At 41.5% G+C, this 19287-nt stretch overlaps 1 protein-coding gene across 3 annotated transcripts in view; it reads right to left on the reverse strand.

Moving 5' to 3' along the window:
- Positions 1 to 19287, reverse strand: part of MTHFD1L (methylenetetrahydrofolate dehydrogenase (NADP+ dependent) 1 like) — a 205301-nt gene that overhangs the window by 62057 nt on the left and 123957 nt on the right. The window lies entirely within an intron of this gene.

Here is a 19287-nt window from a genome sequence, read left to right on the forward strand (position 1 = left end):
ACATGACAGGATGACTCAAACAGAAGGCAGAGCAGGGGCGCAGGGGCTGGCGGTGTGAGTGAGTCCCAGTCAGGCGACTTGTTTCCCCTCCTTACCCTCAGGTGCCAGAGCCTGGAGCATCCCAGCACCACCATGACCAGCTCCCGGTATCCTGCACTTCCCATGCCCCAACCTCAGCCTCGCCAGCCCCAGAGATGACACTCCCTCGCCAGCCTCGACATGCACAAAACTGTCCAACGTGTGCCTACGAGAGGGACCATCACCACCTGGTATGTGTCTCACAGCCCCACACTGGATAAATACTGTGTTTCAGCTCATGGAGCTAGAAATCCCAAGACCAAAATTCTCTTGGGACTCTTGCTACAATTAATCTCTTTCACCTATGTGTACAAGTAAATAAATAAAAAGAACATCTCAGTTAACACAACTTTTGAGTTTAATATAAAAACTAAAACCTGCCCTGATAAGGCAGCTCCACTGTATACCTTCTATTTATACTGTGACAGCCGGAAAGGAACTTCCTGCTGCTTCCCTGCTCAACTTTGGGGAGCAGTGTAATCTTTAAAGAAAAAGAAAAAAGCCAAATTCATGTCCAATGATCTTGATCTGAACTTGACATTCACTTGTACTGCTCATTTTAAGTGGTAGTTTTTATAAAACAGATAAAATGGTAAAATAAATTATGAATGGGTACGCATTAATCATCCCTGGCTTTGCTCCAACTTCCTAAATATTTACAAATTTATCTATTTGCCACCTCTTTCCTCCTTCCCTGATGTCTAGGATAGTAACTTCCAATCAGTAGGCCCTCCACAAACATCTGCTGAATGAACAACCATCTGTGGCAAGTACTTTCAAGATGTCATGGTGTACAAAGAATTTCGGAGATTTTGTGTACAAAGAATGTCTGATGGGGTGGGGACAATGACACAGTAAAGTGTGACAGATGGAGTGTGTGATAAAGCCTCTGCCTCTACGTTACTACTAAAGTTGGAAGATCACAGATTGCAGGGGACGGCATGGAAGTCAGCATAAGTTGGTAAGACCTAAAAAGGAATTTGAATGGTGCTTGAAGGATGTGAAAGATTTTAATAAGCAATAAAAGGAAAGATTATTTCACACAAGGAGAACGGCACACATCAAGGTGTGAATGGCAGCAAAGACGAGGCTTTTTCTGGAAAGAGGGACTACTCTGTTTGTATTATGCTCGACATACTCATATATAAGCTACTTCACAAAGCCTGGCGTCTATACTAGGATCTTTGATCATTTTGGAACTAACATTATGTTAAATCTCCATCTTCACCAAGAATATAATTCTGAACATATTCATTAATTTCCTCCCAAACCTCTTACACGTATAAAAATAACTGAACTACTTTAGAAGAGAGCTTTCCAATGGAAACTTTCTGTGATGATGGAAATGTTCTACAGCCATGCTTTCCAGGCTAGTAGCCACCAGCCTCATGTGGCTAGTAAGTCGTTGAAAAGGGACTAGTGCAACCAAGGAAATGAGCTGTTAATTTTAGTTAATTTAAATGTCAATAGCTTTCTATGACCAGTGGCACCAGGAAGGTAGGCTGGAGGATGTAGGGGTCTTCACTCTTTACCACATTCCTTATGTAGATGTGGTGATCCAGGCTTATAGAAGCTATGTTACTCAAAGTTAGAGAGCATATCCTTCTTGAAAAGACCACTGGACTCATTACACATGCAACCAATGTTCATTGCCGCACTACTGACAATAGGCAAGACATGGAAGCATCCTAAGTGTCCATCAACAGTTGAATGGATAAAGAAGATGTGGTACATATATACAATGGAATACCACTCAGCCATGAAAAAGAATGCAATAATGCCATTTGCAGCAACATGGATGGAACTGGAGATTATCATACTAAGTGAAGTAATTCAGACAGAAAAAAACAAATATTATATCATTTATATGTGGAATCTAAAAATATGATATAAATGAACTCATTTACAAAACAGAAACAGAGTCACAGACAAAGAAGACAAATTTATGGTTACCAAAAGGGAAAGGCGGGGAGGGATAAATTAGGAGTTTGGGATTAACATATACACACTACTATATATAAAATAGATAAACAACAAGGTACTACTGTATAGCACAGGGAACTATATCCAATATCTTGTAATAACCTATAATGGAAGAGTCTGAAAAGAATATATATATTCTTTTCTGAAAAGAGTCTGTGTGTGTGTGTGTGTGTGTGTGTGTGTGTGTGTGTGTATATATATATATATGTATATATATATATATGTAAAACTGAGTCACTTTGTTGTACACCAGAAAATAACCCAACATTGTAAATCAACTATACTTCAATTAAAAAAAATGAAGCTGACAGAATTGAGGAAAATAAAGAAGTATGAAGGCTTTATAATATAGTGGCACCTCATCTTACTTAGATGTCAGGTTCTAAAGTCAGCAGCCCTGAAGGTCTCTTAGAAGACCCATGAAAACATGACACAATACTCTATTATCAATATTCCACTATCTCTTAAGCACATAACTGTTGAAGTGTTGAAACACACTGCTATTTCCTCAGCCATTACACTGAATGAAAACTACATTGTTCTTTTGTTTTACCAAAGCCTAGATTAGAATTCACATAAGTAAAGTGTTCCTACGCTGTGATGTTGGCTTGAAGTACTTCAATGCTCATGAAGTATTTAAAGAGAGGAATCAATTAGTAAATTTGTAAGTTGAATAAAAATCTTTGGACATACAGTAATTATTTCAATTTGTATTTTGTATTTAAAATGAAGCATGAATTTTCAATGACCTACAAGTGCAGTTTGGTGAATGGCCTTTCCTGTACCTCAAATAAAAGTATGTAATGTGAAACCAGCTTCCACCAGGAGCAAGGGCTTCACTACAACATCCCCCTGGTGTCATGGGAGCAGCTCTGCGTTGTGAGTGAGAACAACAGACCCTTGTGTCTTTGACACAAAGCATGTCGCTGGCTAGAAACCAGCACATCTGAGCTACCCAAGGTGTACGTGCTGACTGCCATGAGCCAGCTCCTTGAGTGGCTCGTCCCACTGGCTTGTTGGTCCTGAGCAACAGGTCAACCCAGAATCCCAAAAGAATCTCACTCTCCTAAGACAACCAGGACACATGTTGCACATAGTTGGGGTCTGGGAAAGGAAAAAAGGCTCATCGCTTCAAAGTCCGCATTTGTCCATGTGAAATAATGATAATAAGGAATTCACATTCAAATCACAAGGGTTACCTTGTATACTCGTTTTTGTTTGTTTTTTGCCTTCAGTTTGATTTATTTCAGGTCACAGGAATTTTCTTTGTCCAATTTCCTGTAGTTGGACATCTTGAGGACTATATTTCATAGGACCAAATATGCAAAGGGATCAACATAGTGTCTAACAGAGCAATCTCGAGTGATATACAGAGCCTTGTGTTTAAAATTTGCTCATTGAATATGAATTCATTTGAACTTTGTTTCTTCTAGTGGGAAAATTTTATGCTTTTTTTTTTGTTTTTTTTTTTTGCATTACGCGGGCCTCTCACTGTTGTGGCCTCTCCCGTTGCGGAGCACAGGCTCCGGACGCACAAGCTCAGCGGCCATGGCTCATGGGCCCAGCCGCTCCGCGGCATGTGGGATCTTCCCGGACCGGGGCATGAACCCGTGTCCCCTGCATCGGCAGGTGGACTCTCAACCACTGCGCCACCAGGGAAGCCCTAGTGGGAAAATTTTAGATTTTTACTCCTAGTTGAGGATTTTTTCCTCACTATTGTTCCCTTTTTTGATTCTTAATTTAATTTTATTTAAACAATTTTAAAAACTTTTATTTTGAATTTTATTTTTAAAAATAAAGTGCTTATTTTATTATTTATTTTTATTCTTTTTTTTTTTTTTTTTTTTGTGGTACACGGGCCTCTCACTGTTGTGGCCTCTCCCGTTGTGGAGCACAGGCTCCAGATGTGCAGGCTCAGCGGCCATGGCTCATGGGCCTAGCTGCTCTGCGGCATGTGGGATCCTCCCAGACTGGGGCACGAACCCGCGTCCCCTGCATCGGCAGGAGGACTCTCAACCACTGCGCCACCAGGGAAGCCACTGTTTTGTTTTTTAATTCTTATTTTACATTAGAGTATAGTTGATTTACAATGTTGTGCTAGTTTCAGGTGTACAGCAAAGTGATTCAGTTACACATATACACGTATCTGTTCTTTTTCAAATTCTTTTCCCATTTAGGTTATTACAAATATTGAGCAGAGTTCCCTGTGCTGTATACTCTTTTTTTTTTTTTTTTTTTTTTTTCCGGTACGCGGGCCTCTCACTGCTGTGGCCTCTCTCCTTGTGGAGCCTGTGCTCCGGATGCGCAGGCTCAGCGGCCATGGCTCATGGGCCCCGCTGCTCCGTGGCATGTGGGATCTTCCCAGACCCGGGCATGAACCTGTGTCCCCTGCATCGGCAGGCGGACTCTCAACCACTGCACCACCAGGGAAGCCCTGTGCTCTATACTCCTTTTTTTTTTTTTTTTTGTGGTACGTGGGCCTCTCACTGTTGTGGCCTCTCCCATTGTGGAGCACAGGCTCCGGACGCGCAGGCTCAATGGCCATGGCTCACAGTCCCAGCTGCTCTGCGGCATGTGGGATCTTCCCGGACGGGGGCACGAACCCGTGTCCCCTGCATCGGCAGGCGGACTCTCAACCACTGCGCCACCAGGGAAGCCCTATACTCTTAAACAGAACATTACAGCAATGCCAAAAGAAAGCAATATAGAGGAATAGGTGATTTTAATGATCTCACCCAAAGGAGGGGGAATGGCTGGTAGTGGCCCGAGCACTTGCTTGGCCTAATGATATGCATGTATGACACATCTGTTGTTCCTCCTGGCATGAAGTTACTTGCAAACCTCAGTGTGTTGTGAGACTAATATGAATGAACACGAGGTGCAGTCTGGCCTCTGTTTTCCTGGGCAGGAGTCATACTTCCCTCATTCATCTACTGGAGCAGTGCTGTCAAAGAAAAATCTTCTGGTCTAAGATTAAAAGTCTCACTCAAGAGCGGAGTAAACTACTTTCATGAAAGGAAAAATACATCATTTTCTGAAATAAAATGATTGCTAAGACAAATCCCTAACCTCTCAGATCCTGGGGTGATTGGAAGCCTGTGCTGTTTTGAGTAATTTCCTCCCCCAGTCCTAAGGTTGTCGTTTTCCTTTTCAAGTGGTCTTTAGTACACCTGTGATCATATTTAAATAATGTTGCTTTCTTTTCAGGCTGAGAAAATGGATGCTTTCCCTACTGAGTCCTCTCGTGTCCTCTGAATTTAAGTCAGAAAGACCAAGGGATGGATGGAGTGATGGCGGAAGGTGACCAGCTAACACGTGGTGGGACATTGACAGTTCATGTTACATCCCTGTCTTTCTTGCTTGGCCCAAAATTTTGGATGAAATAATGCATTTCTAGAAACTTTTGCCATAGTGACATTCCATTTTTTGTTAAAAGAAAGCACTTAAATGAAATTATAGGAATCCTTGTGACATGTACAAGTGTAATGGATATAGACCACTGTTTCTTTCTCATCAGGTGCTATTTCTAGCTTCAAGGAGACAAAGCTGTGGGATGCTTTGCCAGTATCACAAAGGGCTGAATAGGATGCATTGAGAAAGTTGGGTTGGATCTAACAATAGGTTCAGATCTGAAGAGACCTGTCAAACACAGATGGGTAAGGCAGCGGTAGGGGTAGGCCAAGGAGGTGAGTGATACACTGCTGGCCAACGGAGTCTGGACAAAGAACCTAGAGGCCAGTGTTGGACGACAATCTAGTTTTTGTGTGTGTGTGTGTGTGTGTGTGGTACGTGGGCCTCTCACTGCTGTGGCCTCTCCCGTTGCGGAGCACAGGCTCCGGACATGCAGGCTCAGCGGCCACGGCTCACGGGCCTAGCTGCTCTGTGGCATGTGGGATCCTCCTGGACCGGGGCACGAACCCGTGTCCCCTGCATCGGCAGGCGGACTCTCAACCACTGCGCCACCAGGGAAGCCCAACAATCTAGTTTTGATAGCGATCTAAGATGTGTTTGCAGAAGGATGTGGTATTGAAGCATGTGGGAATTTGGAGGTGAATCATGAAAAGGAGGCAAGAGGAGAAGAGGCTGATGAGGGAAGGGCTAGAAGCAGTTCAGGATGGATGACCAGAGCTCAGCCATAAATAAGAAAGTAGAACAGGAGAGCACAGGGAAGAGACACGGATTCTGAATGAGACACTTAACTGACTGGAAATATATAAGGGACAGCTTCCTATAAAACATGCCAAACATTCAAGTGCACAAAGGGAGGAAAAGAGAGAGCTGAAGAAAGCACTGGTGGGAACAGGCAGACCAAGGGAAGGTCTGAGGACAAGCAGGAAAGAGCCAGAGGAGGTCAAAGGCCTTGAGAAGGAGACAGGGATAAGGGCATAAAAAGAAAGGTCATCATCTCTGGTGGGGCTAATGGCAGACTCTGGGAGGGCTCACACCAAGGATTACTTCCCAGAACTTCTGCTGCCAGTGTCCTTGTCCTCACATTGAGCCACAGCCACCCCCAGCCTCTGCAGGACACTGTCCAACACTAGCAGTATGCTGAATTTTATCTATATAGAATCACATCACCAGCAAGAGGGCAGACAGCAGAAGCAAGAACTACAATCCTGCAGCCTGTGGAACAAAAACCACATTCACAGAAAGATAGACAAGATGAAAAGGCAGAGGGCTATGTACCAGCTAAAGGAACAAGATAAAACTCCAGAAAAACAACTAAATGAAGTGGAGATAGGCAACCTTCCAGAAAAAGAATTCAGAATAATGATAGTGAAGATGATCCAGGACCTCAGAAGAAGAATGGAGGCAAAGATCGAGAAGATGCAAGAAATGTTTAACAAAGACCTAGAATTAAAGAACAAACAAACAGACATGAACAATACAATAACTGAAATGAAAACTACACTAGAAGGAATCAATAGCAGAAATACTGAGGCAGAAGAACGGATAAGTGACCTGGAAGACAGAATGGTGGAATTCACTGCTGTAGAACAGAATAAAGAAAAAAGAATGAAAAGAAATGAAGACAGCCTAAGAGACCTCTGGGACAACATTAAATGCAACAACATTCGCATTATAGGGGGCCCAGAAGGAGAAGAGAGAGAGAAAGGACCCGAGAAAATATTTGAAGAGATTATAGTCTAAAACTTCCCTAACATGGGAAAGGAAATAGCCACCCAAGTCCAGGAAGCACAGTCCCATACAGGATAAACCCAAGGAGAAACACTCTGAGACACATAGTGATCATATTGGCAAAAATTAAAGACAAAGAAAAATTATTGAAAGCAGCAAGGCAAAAATGACAACGTACAAGGGAACTCCCATAAGGGTAACAGCTGATTTCTCAGCAGAAACTCTACCAGCCAGAAGGGAGTGGCATGATATACTTAAAGTGATGAAAGGGAAGAACCTACAACCAAGATTACTCTACCCAGCAAGGATCTCATTCAGATTCAAGGGAGAAATCAAAAGCGTTACAGGCAAGCAAAAGCTAAGAGAATTCAGCACCACCAAACCAGCTCTACAACAAATGCTAAACGAACTACTCTAAGTGGGAAACACAAGAGAAGAAAAGGACCTACAAAAATAAACCCAAAACAATTAAGAAGATGGTCATAGGAACATACATATCGATAATTACCTTAAAAGTGAATGGATTAAATGCTCCAATTAAAAGCTCCAACAGGCTTGCTGAATGGATACAAAACAAGACCCATATATATGCTGTCTACAGGAGACCCACTTCAGACCTAGGGACACATACAGACTGAAAGTGAGGGGATGGAAAAAGATATTCCATGCAAATGGAAATCAAAAGAAAGCTGGAGTAGCAATACTCTTATTAGATAAAATAGACTTTAAAATAAAGAATGTTACAAGAGACAAGGACGGACACTACATAATGATCAAGGGATCAATCCAAGAAGAAGATATAACAATTATAAATATATATGCACCCGGGCTTCCCTGGTGGCGCAGTGGTTGAGAGTCCGCCTGCCGATGCAGGGGAAGCTGGTTCGTGCCCCAGTCCGGGAAGATCCCACATGCCGCGGAGCGGCTGGGCCCGTGAGCTATGCATGGCTGCTGAGCCTGTGCTCCGGAACAGGAGAGGCCACAACAGTGAGAGGCCCGCGTACCACAAAAAGAAAAAAATATATATATATATATATATGCACCCAACACAAGAGCACCTCAATACATAACACAACTGCTAACAGCTAGAAAAGAGGAAATTGACAGTAACACAATAATAGTGGGGGACATTAACACCTCATGTACACCAATGGACAGATCATCCAAAATGAAAATAAATAAGGAAACAGAACCTTTAAATGACACAACACAGCAGATAGATTTAACTGATATTTATAGGACATTCCTTCCAAAAACAGCAGATTACACTTTCTTCTCAAGTGTGCATGGAACATTCTCCAGGACAGATCACTTCTTGGGTCACAAATCAAGCCTCAGTAAATTTAAGAAAATTGAAATCATATCAAGCATCTTTTCTGAACACAACGCTATGAGATTAGATATGAATTATAGGGAAAAAAATGTAAAAAACACAGACACATGGAGTCTAAACAATACATTACTAAATAACCAAGAGATCACTGAAGAAATCAAAGAGGAAATCAAAAAATACCTAGAGACAAATGACAATGAAAACACGATGATCTAAAACCTATGTGGGGCCTCCCTGGTGGCGCAAGTGGTTGAGAGTCCGCCTGCCGATGCAGGGGATACGGGTTCGTGCCCCAGTCTGGGAGGATCCCATATGCCGCGGAGCGGCTGGGCCCGTGAGCCGTGGCCGCTGAGCCTGCGCGTCCGGAGCCTGCGCGTCCGGAGCCTGTGCTCCGCAGCGGGGGAGGCCACAACAGTGAGAGGCCCGCATACCGCAAAAAAAAAAAAATAAATAAAACCTATGTGATGCAGCAAAAGCAGTTCTAAGAGAGAAGTTTATAGCTATACAAGCCTACCTCAAGAAACAAGAAAAACCTCAAATAAACAATCTAACCTTACACCTAAAGGAACTAGAGAAAGAAGAACAAACAAAACCCAAAGTTAGTAGAAGGAAAGAAATCATAAAGATCAGAACAGAAATAGATGAAATAGAAACAAAGAAAACAAGAGCAAAGGTCAATAAAACTAAAAGCTGGTTCTTTGAGAAGATAAACAAAATTGATAAACCATTAGCCAGACTCATCAAGAAAAAGAGGGAGAGGACTCAAACCAATAAAATTAGAAATGAAAAAGGAGAAGTTACAACAGACACCACAGAAATACAAAGCATCCTAAGAGACTACTACAAGCAACTCTATGCCAATAAAATGGACAACCTGGAAGAAATGGACAAATTCTTAGAAAGGTATAACCTCCCAAGACTGAACCAGGAAGAAATAGAAAATATGAAGAGACAAATCACAAGTAATGAAATTGAAACTGTGATTAAAAATCTTCCAACAAACAAAAGTCCAGGACCAGATGGCTTCTCAGGTGAATTCTATCAAACATTTAGAGAAGAGCTAACACCCATCCTTCTCAGACTCTTCCAAAAAATTGCAGAGGAAGGAACACTGCCAAACTCATTCTATGAGGCTACCATCACACTGATACCAAAACCAGACAAAGATACTACAAAAAAAGAAAATTACAGACCAATATCACTGATGAATATAGATGCAAATATCCTCAACAAAATACTAGCAAACAGAATCCAACAACACATTAAAAGGATCATACACCATGATCAAGTGGGATTTATCCCAGGGATAAAAGGATTCTTCAATATACGCATATCAATCAATGTGATATACCATATTAACATATTGAAGAATAAAAACCATATGATCATCTCAATAGTTGCAGAAAAAGCTTTTGACAAAATTCAACACCCATTTATGATAAAAACTCTCCAGAAAGTGGGCATAGATGGAACCTACCTCAACATAATAAAGGCCATATATGACAGACACACAGCAAACATCATTCTCAATGGTGAAAAACTGAAAGCATTTCCTCTAAGATCAGGAACAAGACAAGGATGTCCACTCTCACCACTATTATTCAACATAGTTTTGGAAGTCGTAGCCATGGCAATCAGAGAAGAAAAAGAAGGAAAAGGAATCCAAATTGGAAAAGAAGAAGTAAAACTGTCACTGTTTTCAGATCACATGATACTATACATAGAGAATCCTAAAAATGCCATCAGAAAACTACTAGAGCTAATCAATGAATTTGGTAAAGTTGCAGGATACAAAATTAATGCACAGAAATCTCTTGCATTCCTATATACTAATGATGAAAACTCTGAAAGAGAAATCAAGGAAACACTCCCATTTACCATTGCAACAAAAAGAATAAAATACCTAGGAAAAAACCTACCTAGGGAGACAATAGACCTGTATGCAGAAAACTATAAGACACTGATGAAAGAAATGAAAGGTGATACCAACAGATGGAGAGATATACCATGTTCTTGGATTAGAAGAATCAATATTGTGAAAATGGCTATAGTACCCAAAGCAATTTACAGCTTCAATGCAATCCCCATCAAATTACCAATGGCATTTTTTATGGAACTAGAACAAAATATCTTAAAATTTGTATGGAGACACAAAAGACCCCGAATAGCCAAAGCAGTCTTGAGGGGAAAAAATGGAGCTGGAGGAATCAGACTCCCTGACTTCAGACTATACTACAAAGCTACAGTAATCAAGACAATATGGTACTGGCACAAAAACAGAAACATAGATCAATGGAACAAGATAGAAAGCCCAGAGATATACCCACACACCTATGGTCAACTAATCTATGACAAAGGAGGCAAGGATATATAATGGAGAAAAGACAGTCTCTTCAATAAGTGGTGCTGGGAAAACTGGACAGCCACATGTAAAAGAATGAAATTAGAACACTCCCTAACACCATACACAAAAATAAACTCAAAATGTATTAGAGACCTAAATGTAAGTCCGGAGACTATAAAACTCTTAGAGGAAAACATAGGAAGAACACTCTTTGACATAAATCACAGCAAGATCTTTTTTGACCCACCTCCTAGAGTAATGGAAATAAAAACAAAAATAAACAAATGGGACCTAATGACACTTCAAAGCTTTTGCACAGCAAAGGAAACCATAAACAAGATGAAGAGACAACCCTCAGAATGGGAAAAATATTTGCAAATGAATCAATGGACAAAGGTTTAATCTACAAAATATATAAACAGCTCATGCAGCTCAATATTAAAGAAACACACAACCCAATCCAAAAATGGGCAGAAGACCTAAATAGACATTTCTCCAAAGAAGACATACAGATGGCCAAGAAGCACATGAAAAGCTGTCAACATCACTAATTATTAGAGAAATGCAAATGAAAACTACAATGAGGTATCACCTCACACCAGTTAGAATGGGCATCATCAGAAAATCTACAAACAACAAATGCTGGAGAGGGTGTGGAGAAAAGCAAACCCTCTTGCACTACTGGTGGGAATGTAAATTGATACAGCCACTATGGAGAACAGTATGGAGGTTCCTTAAAAAACTGATTTAGAATTACCATATGATCCAGCAATCCCACTACTGGGCACAAACCCAGAGAAAACCATAATTCAAAAAGACACATGCACCCCAATGTTCATTGCAGCACTATTTACAATAGCCAGGTCATGGAAGCAACCTAAATGCCCATCGACAGACGAATGGATAAAGAAGTTGTGGTACATATATACAATAGAATATTACTCAGCCATAAAAATGAATGATATTGGGTCATTTGTTGAGACGTGGATGTATCTAGAGACTGTTATACAGGGTGAAGTAAGTCAGAAAGAGAACAACAAATATCATATATTAACTCATGTATGTGTAACCTGAAAAAAAGGTTCAGATGAACCAGTTTGCAGGGCAGAAGTTGAGACACAGATGTAGAGAACAAACGTATGGACACCAAGCGGGGAAAGCTGCAGGGGGTCGGGGTGGGGGTATGATGAATTGGGCAATTGGGATTGACATGTATACACTGATGTGTATAAAACTGATGACTAATAAGAACCTGCTCTATAAAAAAATAAATTAAATAAAATTCAAAGAAACCCAAAAACAAAACAAAATTAATTAATTAATTAAAAATAAAAAAAGAAAGGTCATCCCTTCTTCTTAGACTGTTGTTTAGCAATTACTATGAAATACAAAAGACATACAGAGATGTATGTTTTAAGTTCTATGAATTAAAACTACATATATAGTATTTATGTATACATTTTTATATATTCTAAATACATGGAACTGTATATATTTAAAAATGGTTAAAATGGGAAATTTCATTTTACATATATTTTCACCACAATTAAAAAAATATACACATACACACACGAACACATATACTCTATATACATACATACAAATACTTATACATATGCATTTTTATTTATTTCCTTAAAATTTGAGGCTCTCTTTGCTGGCTGAGGCCCGGAGTCCAATTAAAGGATAACTCAAAACCTTACCAACAACTGGTTTGAATCCTTAAAAAATATAACACATAATTCCTCAATAATCAACGAACTCCCCCACCCCTCAATCCCCTGCCAGCAGGGGAGAAAACACTCCTAAACAGACAGGCAGTGAAAGTGCAATAGTTCAGAAATCTGCGGTGCTGGCTGTGGCCCTAGATGGAGTCTTCCTGGTCTGTTTTGATCTCCCTTGCTTCTAGCCCTGCTGTGATCAAGAGAATGGCTTCACACAAGGAACAGGAAAGACCTTTTAATAAAAACAAACACCATCTTCTCATGCTGTCAAGGTTACACCTCTAAATGTTTACGAGTTTAGAGGAAGGATATGGAGGGATGTGGAGATGGTTTTCAACCTTCACTCCTGACTTAACAAACAATATTCAGATGGACTTTCGGTGCCATACATTCTTTGCAAAAGCTACTGACTTTCTATTGAATCACTAATAGCTCCCAATTCTAATGGAGAAAGAATGCTAAATGTCTTGCTTTAATTTGGGGGTGGCTTTCTTTCCTGGTACACTAGGGGCTGCTAATTGCTGGTTTTAACACACTTGTACAGGAAACCAACCCTTGAGCCCGACCTCCAGGTTACCTGAGTTACAAGACAATTCTTGAAGGTCAATTCAGGAAACCCCCTCTCTTCCTGAAGTGAAAGTGACAGAAGGAAGAGCTAACATAGATTACCAGCCTCCTATGCCCCAGCATTTTACTCCAGGACATTTCATTTGGTCCTCACAGCAACTGGGTGAAGTTGGTGTTAATATCAGACACTATTTTATAGATAAGGAAGCTGAGGCTCAGAGAGTTGTCCACATTTATATCCATAGTGGGAGGTCCCATAGAGATTTGAACTCTGTTTGCAAATGAAGTTACCGACAACAGATTAGTCTCCAAAATATGTAAACAGGTCATAACAGCTCTATGTCAAAAAAAGAAACAACCCAATCAAAAATGGGCAGAAGATCTAAATAGATGTTTCTCCAAAGAAGACATATAGATGACAAAAAGCACATGGAAAGATGCTCAACGTCACTAATTATCAGAGAAATGCAAATAAAAACTACAGTGAGCTATCACCTCACACAGGTCAAAATGACCATCATCAAAAAGTCTATAAACAGTAAATGCTGGAGAGGGTGTGGAGAAAAGGGAACCCTCTTGCACCGTTGGTGGGAATGTAAATTGGTACAGCCACTATGGAGAAGAGTATAGAGGTTCCTTAAAAAACTAAAAATAGAGTTACTCCTGGGCATATATCAGGAAAAGATGAAAATTCTAATTAGAAAAGATACAAGCACCCCAAAGTTCATAGCAGCATTATTTACAATAGCCAAGACATGGAAGCAACCTAAATGTCCACCGAAAGAGGAATGGATAAATAAGATATGTGGTACATATATACGACAGATTACCACTCAACCATAAAAAGAATGAAATAATGCCACTTGCAGCAACATGGATGGACCTAGAGATTATCATACTGAAGTAAGTCAGAAAGAGAAAGACAAATAACATGATAATTGCTTCCATGTGGAATCTAAATAAATGATACAAATCAACTTATTTACAAAACAGAGACAGATTCGCAGCCATGGAAAACAAACTTATGGTTACCAAAGGGGAAAGGGAAGGGGGAGGGATAAATTAGGAGTTTGGGATGAACACACATGCACTACTCTACATAAAACAGATAACCAACAAGGACCTACTGTATAGCACAGGGAACTCTACTCAATATTCTGTGATAACCTATATGAGAAAAGAATCTAAAAAAGAATGAAGAGATGTATATGTATAACAATCACTTCACTGTACACCTGAAACTAACACAACATTGTAAATCAACTATAGTCCAATTAAAAAAAAAGATTTGAACTCAATTCTGAATGACCCCTTTAACTATAATACATTACTTCTTCCATCAAGTGTCCATTTGTCATGGGGCACGTCCCTCACCTTCTCTGAACTCTTATTTCTGCATTTAAGATAGAGTTGAGCTCACATAGCCCATGGGATTGGATGAGATATATTTGAAATTATGTATGGAAGAGGGATTTGTCAGCTAATAAAGTGTAAATACAGATTCGTTTTTTCATCTGCTATACTGTTTTCCTGGGTGCTTGCAGATATGGAGATATATTAGTCAACTGTAAAGATATAGTTGCCAAAAGTAATAACAGAAAAGAGAGGTTTTGGGGAGGACTTCTAACTGTTCCTTAAAAGGAAAGGGGGCTATGATCATCATTAATGGTTGAGAGGAAATGATGCAGTGTAGTTCAAGTTTAAATATATCAATTCTCACATGATAAACTTCCCCTGAACAATTAGGCCACTGCCTCCTATTCCATATTTTAAAAATTATTATTCTGGGAGATTGGGATTGACATATATACACTAATATGTATAAAACAGATAACTAATAAGAACCTACTGTATAAAAAAATTTTTTTTTTTTCTGAAATAATCAACAGCCACCTCTAGTACCATGAACAAAAGTTGCCTCCTCTTGAATTAGAAGCTACTCTGGTAAAAGAGGTGCAGAATTTTCTCTAGAGAACAGTGGCTGCTTCCCTCAATTTTTCAAAGTTCAGCACAGACTCCCGAGTCGGAAGAGCAGCTTGTTTCTCGCTTTAACTAATGGAACCGTCATCGAAGGCCTCATGCTCTGCGAGCTGTCTGGCCTTACAGTGTCACTGAGGTCAGGTGAACACTATTTCTCTCAAGCTGTTCCTCTTTCCATTTGGGGTTTTGAGACGATTTCTACTCCCCACACAAAAGCAATCATGCCCTGTGCTCCGACACTATTTCCAATTTCTCCAATGAGCTCAGGTGTCTTTCTCCTGTAACACAAGACTGGGGCGGGGCTGGAGCAGGAACTAAGAGGCCATCAATCCTGCGCTGAATACATTCTTGGTGGAATAGAGTCTGGGATGATAGCAAAAGGCACACAGAAGCCCAGCTGGTGCAGAGAAGCAAAGGCAGCAGGGTGTTTTATCCAAAAGCATTTTGTCACTTCTTTTTTTCCTGTGGGGCAGTCTGATACCTAATTGAGCTGTCCAGCATCAAAGGGCTAGTCATGGGGGGAAAACAAAGGGAATTAAAGGTTTTCAAGAAAACCATTATTACTTAAGTAGAAATTAAAAACAAAAAAGAAAGACAAAAAAGAAAAAGAAAACCATTACTTAGTCCACAAAGGCTCACCAACACTGACTATGCACGAAATTGTGGCGGGAGGGAGGTTGTGCTCTGTTACTGCCTGCAACGATGACTTCAGATTTCTACACCGTTACAAGACAAGATTGGAAATGGTCTTATATTATCGAAAATTGACTCACCAGCGTGAGCGACAGAGCTATCAAGGAGACAGTCCCTAGTGAGCCAGAAGCAGCAATAGCTCTTTTCATAAACTGTCATGTAGCAATAATAGGCTGCGCCGCTGATTCTCTAAGAAGCAATTACGCAGCTAATTTCTGTGTTATAAGAAAAGGGAATAGTGTATGTGGGCAAAGGAGGCAAGAATCCTATCAAATATGACTTTGTACCACATTATTATAAAACTGTTCCCCTTTTCACAGAAGAGCAGACATTTTAATAGCATTATCTCCACAAAAAATGGGAATTAAGGAAAAAAATTATGATATTGGTGGAAAGGAAAAGGGTTCATTTTAGGGATAGTACATGTTTAAGACAGCACAACTCACAAAACATTGCATCTATTTACTGACCTTTTCACTTTGGATGGTTTCCTTGAAAAAGCCACACTTTGTGAAATCATTTGTTTAAAATCTGCCATTGCGGGGCTTCCCTGGTGGTGCAGTGGTTAAGAATCCACCTGCCAATGCAGGGGACACGGGTTCTAGCCCTGGTCCGGGAAGATCCCACATGCCGTGGAGCAACTAAGCCTGTGCGCCACAACCACTGAGCCTGCGCTCTAGAGCCCACGAGCCACAACTCCTGAGCCCACATGCCACAACTACTGAAGCCCGTGCGCCTAGAGCCCATGCCCTGCAACAAGAGAAGCCACCACAATGAGAGGCCCGCGCACTGCAACAACGAGTAGCCCCCACTCGCCGCAACTAGAGAAAGCCTGCGCGCAGAAACGAAGACCCAACGCAGCCAATAAATAAATAAATAACTTTACTAAAAACAAACAAACAAACAAAAAAACTGCCATTGCCACTCAGAGTGGGGTGGTTCACGATCAGAGTGGGGCAGTTCACGATCAGAGTGGGGCGGTGGTCTGAGGGTTTCCTGACAGTTGTTTGTGTAAAAAGGCCAAGAGCTGCACCAATTCATGAGGGCTGCACCCTCATGACCGAATCACCCTCAACCCAGCAAGGTTTACCTGGGCATCAAGGCCCAGGAAGGAACACAAGATTACCTTGGCCAGCCACCATCTGAGTTGGCTTCCTTCCCCGTGATAAGCCCACTGCAGGGCTACATCTATATTATGCTCAGCATCTCCAGAGAACAGCTTCTCATCAGGACGTTTTTCTTCCTGTAGAACCCAAGCCCACCACCCTCCCCACTGCCACATCCTGCCCCACCACCTCTATAAGACAGAACATTAGGGTCTCTCATAAAATGACCTTTGAACACGACACACCTTTTCTGAGCTGACCATCCCAATTCACTCCTGAAATCCTTCCTCCCACAGTTATCAACTGCCTGCAGTGACCCCATTTGGCATGGATTCTTTGCCCATCATGGTCCTTCCTCTTCAGGTGGGTCACTCAGCTGTTGCCCATTTGAGAGGAATCCTCCCCATCCCAACTCCCACTTTTTTTTTTTTTTTTTTTTTTTTTGTGGTACGTGGGCCTCTCACTGTTGTGGCCTCTCCCGCTGTGGAGCACAGGCTCCAGACACGCAGGCTCAGCGGCCATGGCTCATGGGCCCAGCCGCTCCGCGGCATGTGGGATCTTCCCGGACCGGGGCACGAACCCGTGTCCCCCGCATCGGTAGGCAGACCCCCAACCACTGCGCCACCAGGGAAGCCCCCAACTCCCACTTCTGAACACGGTGGTGGATTCTGAATGACAGCGCAGGATGATGGCCTCCATCACTCCACACACACCCCCGCAGCTCTGCCCCTGTCTGGCTGTGGGACAGAGGGCAGCTTACTGAACCTCTGTTTGCTTTATTTTCCTTGTACGTAAAACATGGGAAAAGCAACCGTTTCTACCCATCGGGGAAGTGAGGACTAAAGAAGTTAACAAGCACCAAGTGGCCCGTATGCCTGGCAGACAAGAAGCCCTCCTTAGCCATAAAGTTATCATCGTGTGCTTCATGATGTAACTCTAGACTCAAGACGAACGGAATTTGTGAGGGATGAAGGAACCAGAGAAGCCACCAGTTTGAAGCCTGAGTACTCTGGCAACCACGGACTACCTATGAGGACAAACCCAACAGCCAGAGATGGAGCCAGCAAATCCAGAATGCAGATGTTTGGGTGGCAGCAAAGATGAACCAAGAAGAGTGAGGTCCCGAGAAGTTCAGATATTCTGACTGAACCCTCATTATCCAGCTGTGCTTAAAAAATATACTAGACAATCCAGCAACTCCTCTTCAGCGTATACGCCCAGAAGAACTGGAAGCAGTTTTATACACATGTTCATAGCAGCATTATTTATAATAGCCAAGAGGTGGAAGCAACCCAAGTGGCCATTGACAGATGAATGGATAGCAAAAAAGTGGCATAAACATACAATGGACTGTTGTTCAGCCTTAAGAAGGAAAGAAGTTCTGACATATGCAATAACATGGGTGAACCTTGAGGACATTATGCTAAGTAAGTGCTACAGACTGAATGTTTGTGTCCCCCCAAATTGGAATGTTGAAGCCTAATTTCCAGTGGGATGATATATTAGCATCTGAGGCCTTTGGGAGTGATTAGGTTGATGTCATTAGGAGATGGGGCTCTGGGGTGATTAGGTCATGTGGGTGCACCCCTCATGAATGGGATTAGTGCTCTTATAAAAAGACAACCTAGAGAGATCCCTCCCCACTTCCACCATATGAGGATACAGTGAGAAGACTCCCATCTATGAAATAAGAAGCAGGCCCTCATCGGACATCGAGTCTGCTGATGCCCTGATCTTAGACTTCCTAGCCTCCAAAACTATGAGTAATAATTTTGTTGTTTATAAGCCACCCAATACCATGGTATTTCTTACAGCAGCCTGAAAGGACTGAGACAGTGAATAAGCCAGTCAAAAAAGGGGCAAACTTTATGGCTTACTGGTATGAGATAGCCAGCAAAAGAGGAGAGGGAGAAATGGGGAGTTGGTGTTTAACGGGCACAGAGTTTCGATTTTGCAATTTGAAAAGACCTAAGGAGAAGGAGGGTGGTTGCACAACAATGTGAAGCTACTTAACACTAGTGAACTATTCACCTAAAAATGGTAAAGATGGTCAATTTTATGTTATGATGTATTTTACCACAATTCAAAAATTTTTTTAAAATATACTAGGCATAGCTCAAGAAAACCATGGTGCAAATGGGCTATAGCAGAAACGGACAAGGAAAATACTGCCCGTGATATCCCATGCTTTATGAAGTTGCTCAAAAGTCTTGCTCCTGTGCAAACCCTGTTGAACCCTGTACTCCAAAACCCCTCTGCGCTGAGTGTAGAGCACAGGCTTGGGGGCAAGGAGCTGGGGTCCCTCGGCAATAGGACCTCATCAGTTGGCTTAACTTATTT

Source organism: Mesoplodon densirostris, chromosome 12 (assembly GCF_025265405.1).
Source record: "Mesoplodon densirostris isolate mMesDen1 chromosome 12, mMesDen1 primary haplotype, whole genome shotgun sequence".
In the NCBI taxonomy this organism is placed as follows: Eukaryota; Metazoa; Chordata; class Mammalia; order Artiodactyla; family Ziphiidae; genus Mesoplodon; species Mesoplodon densirostris.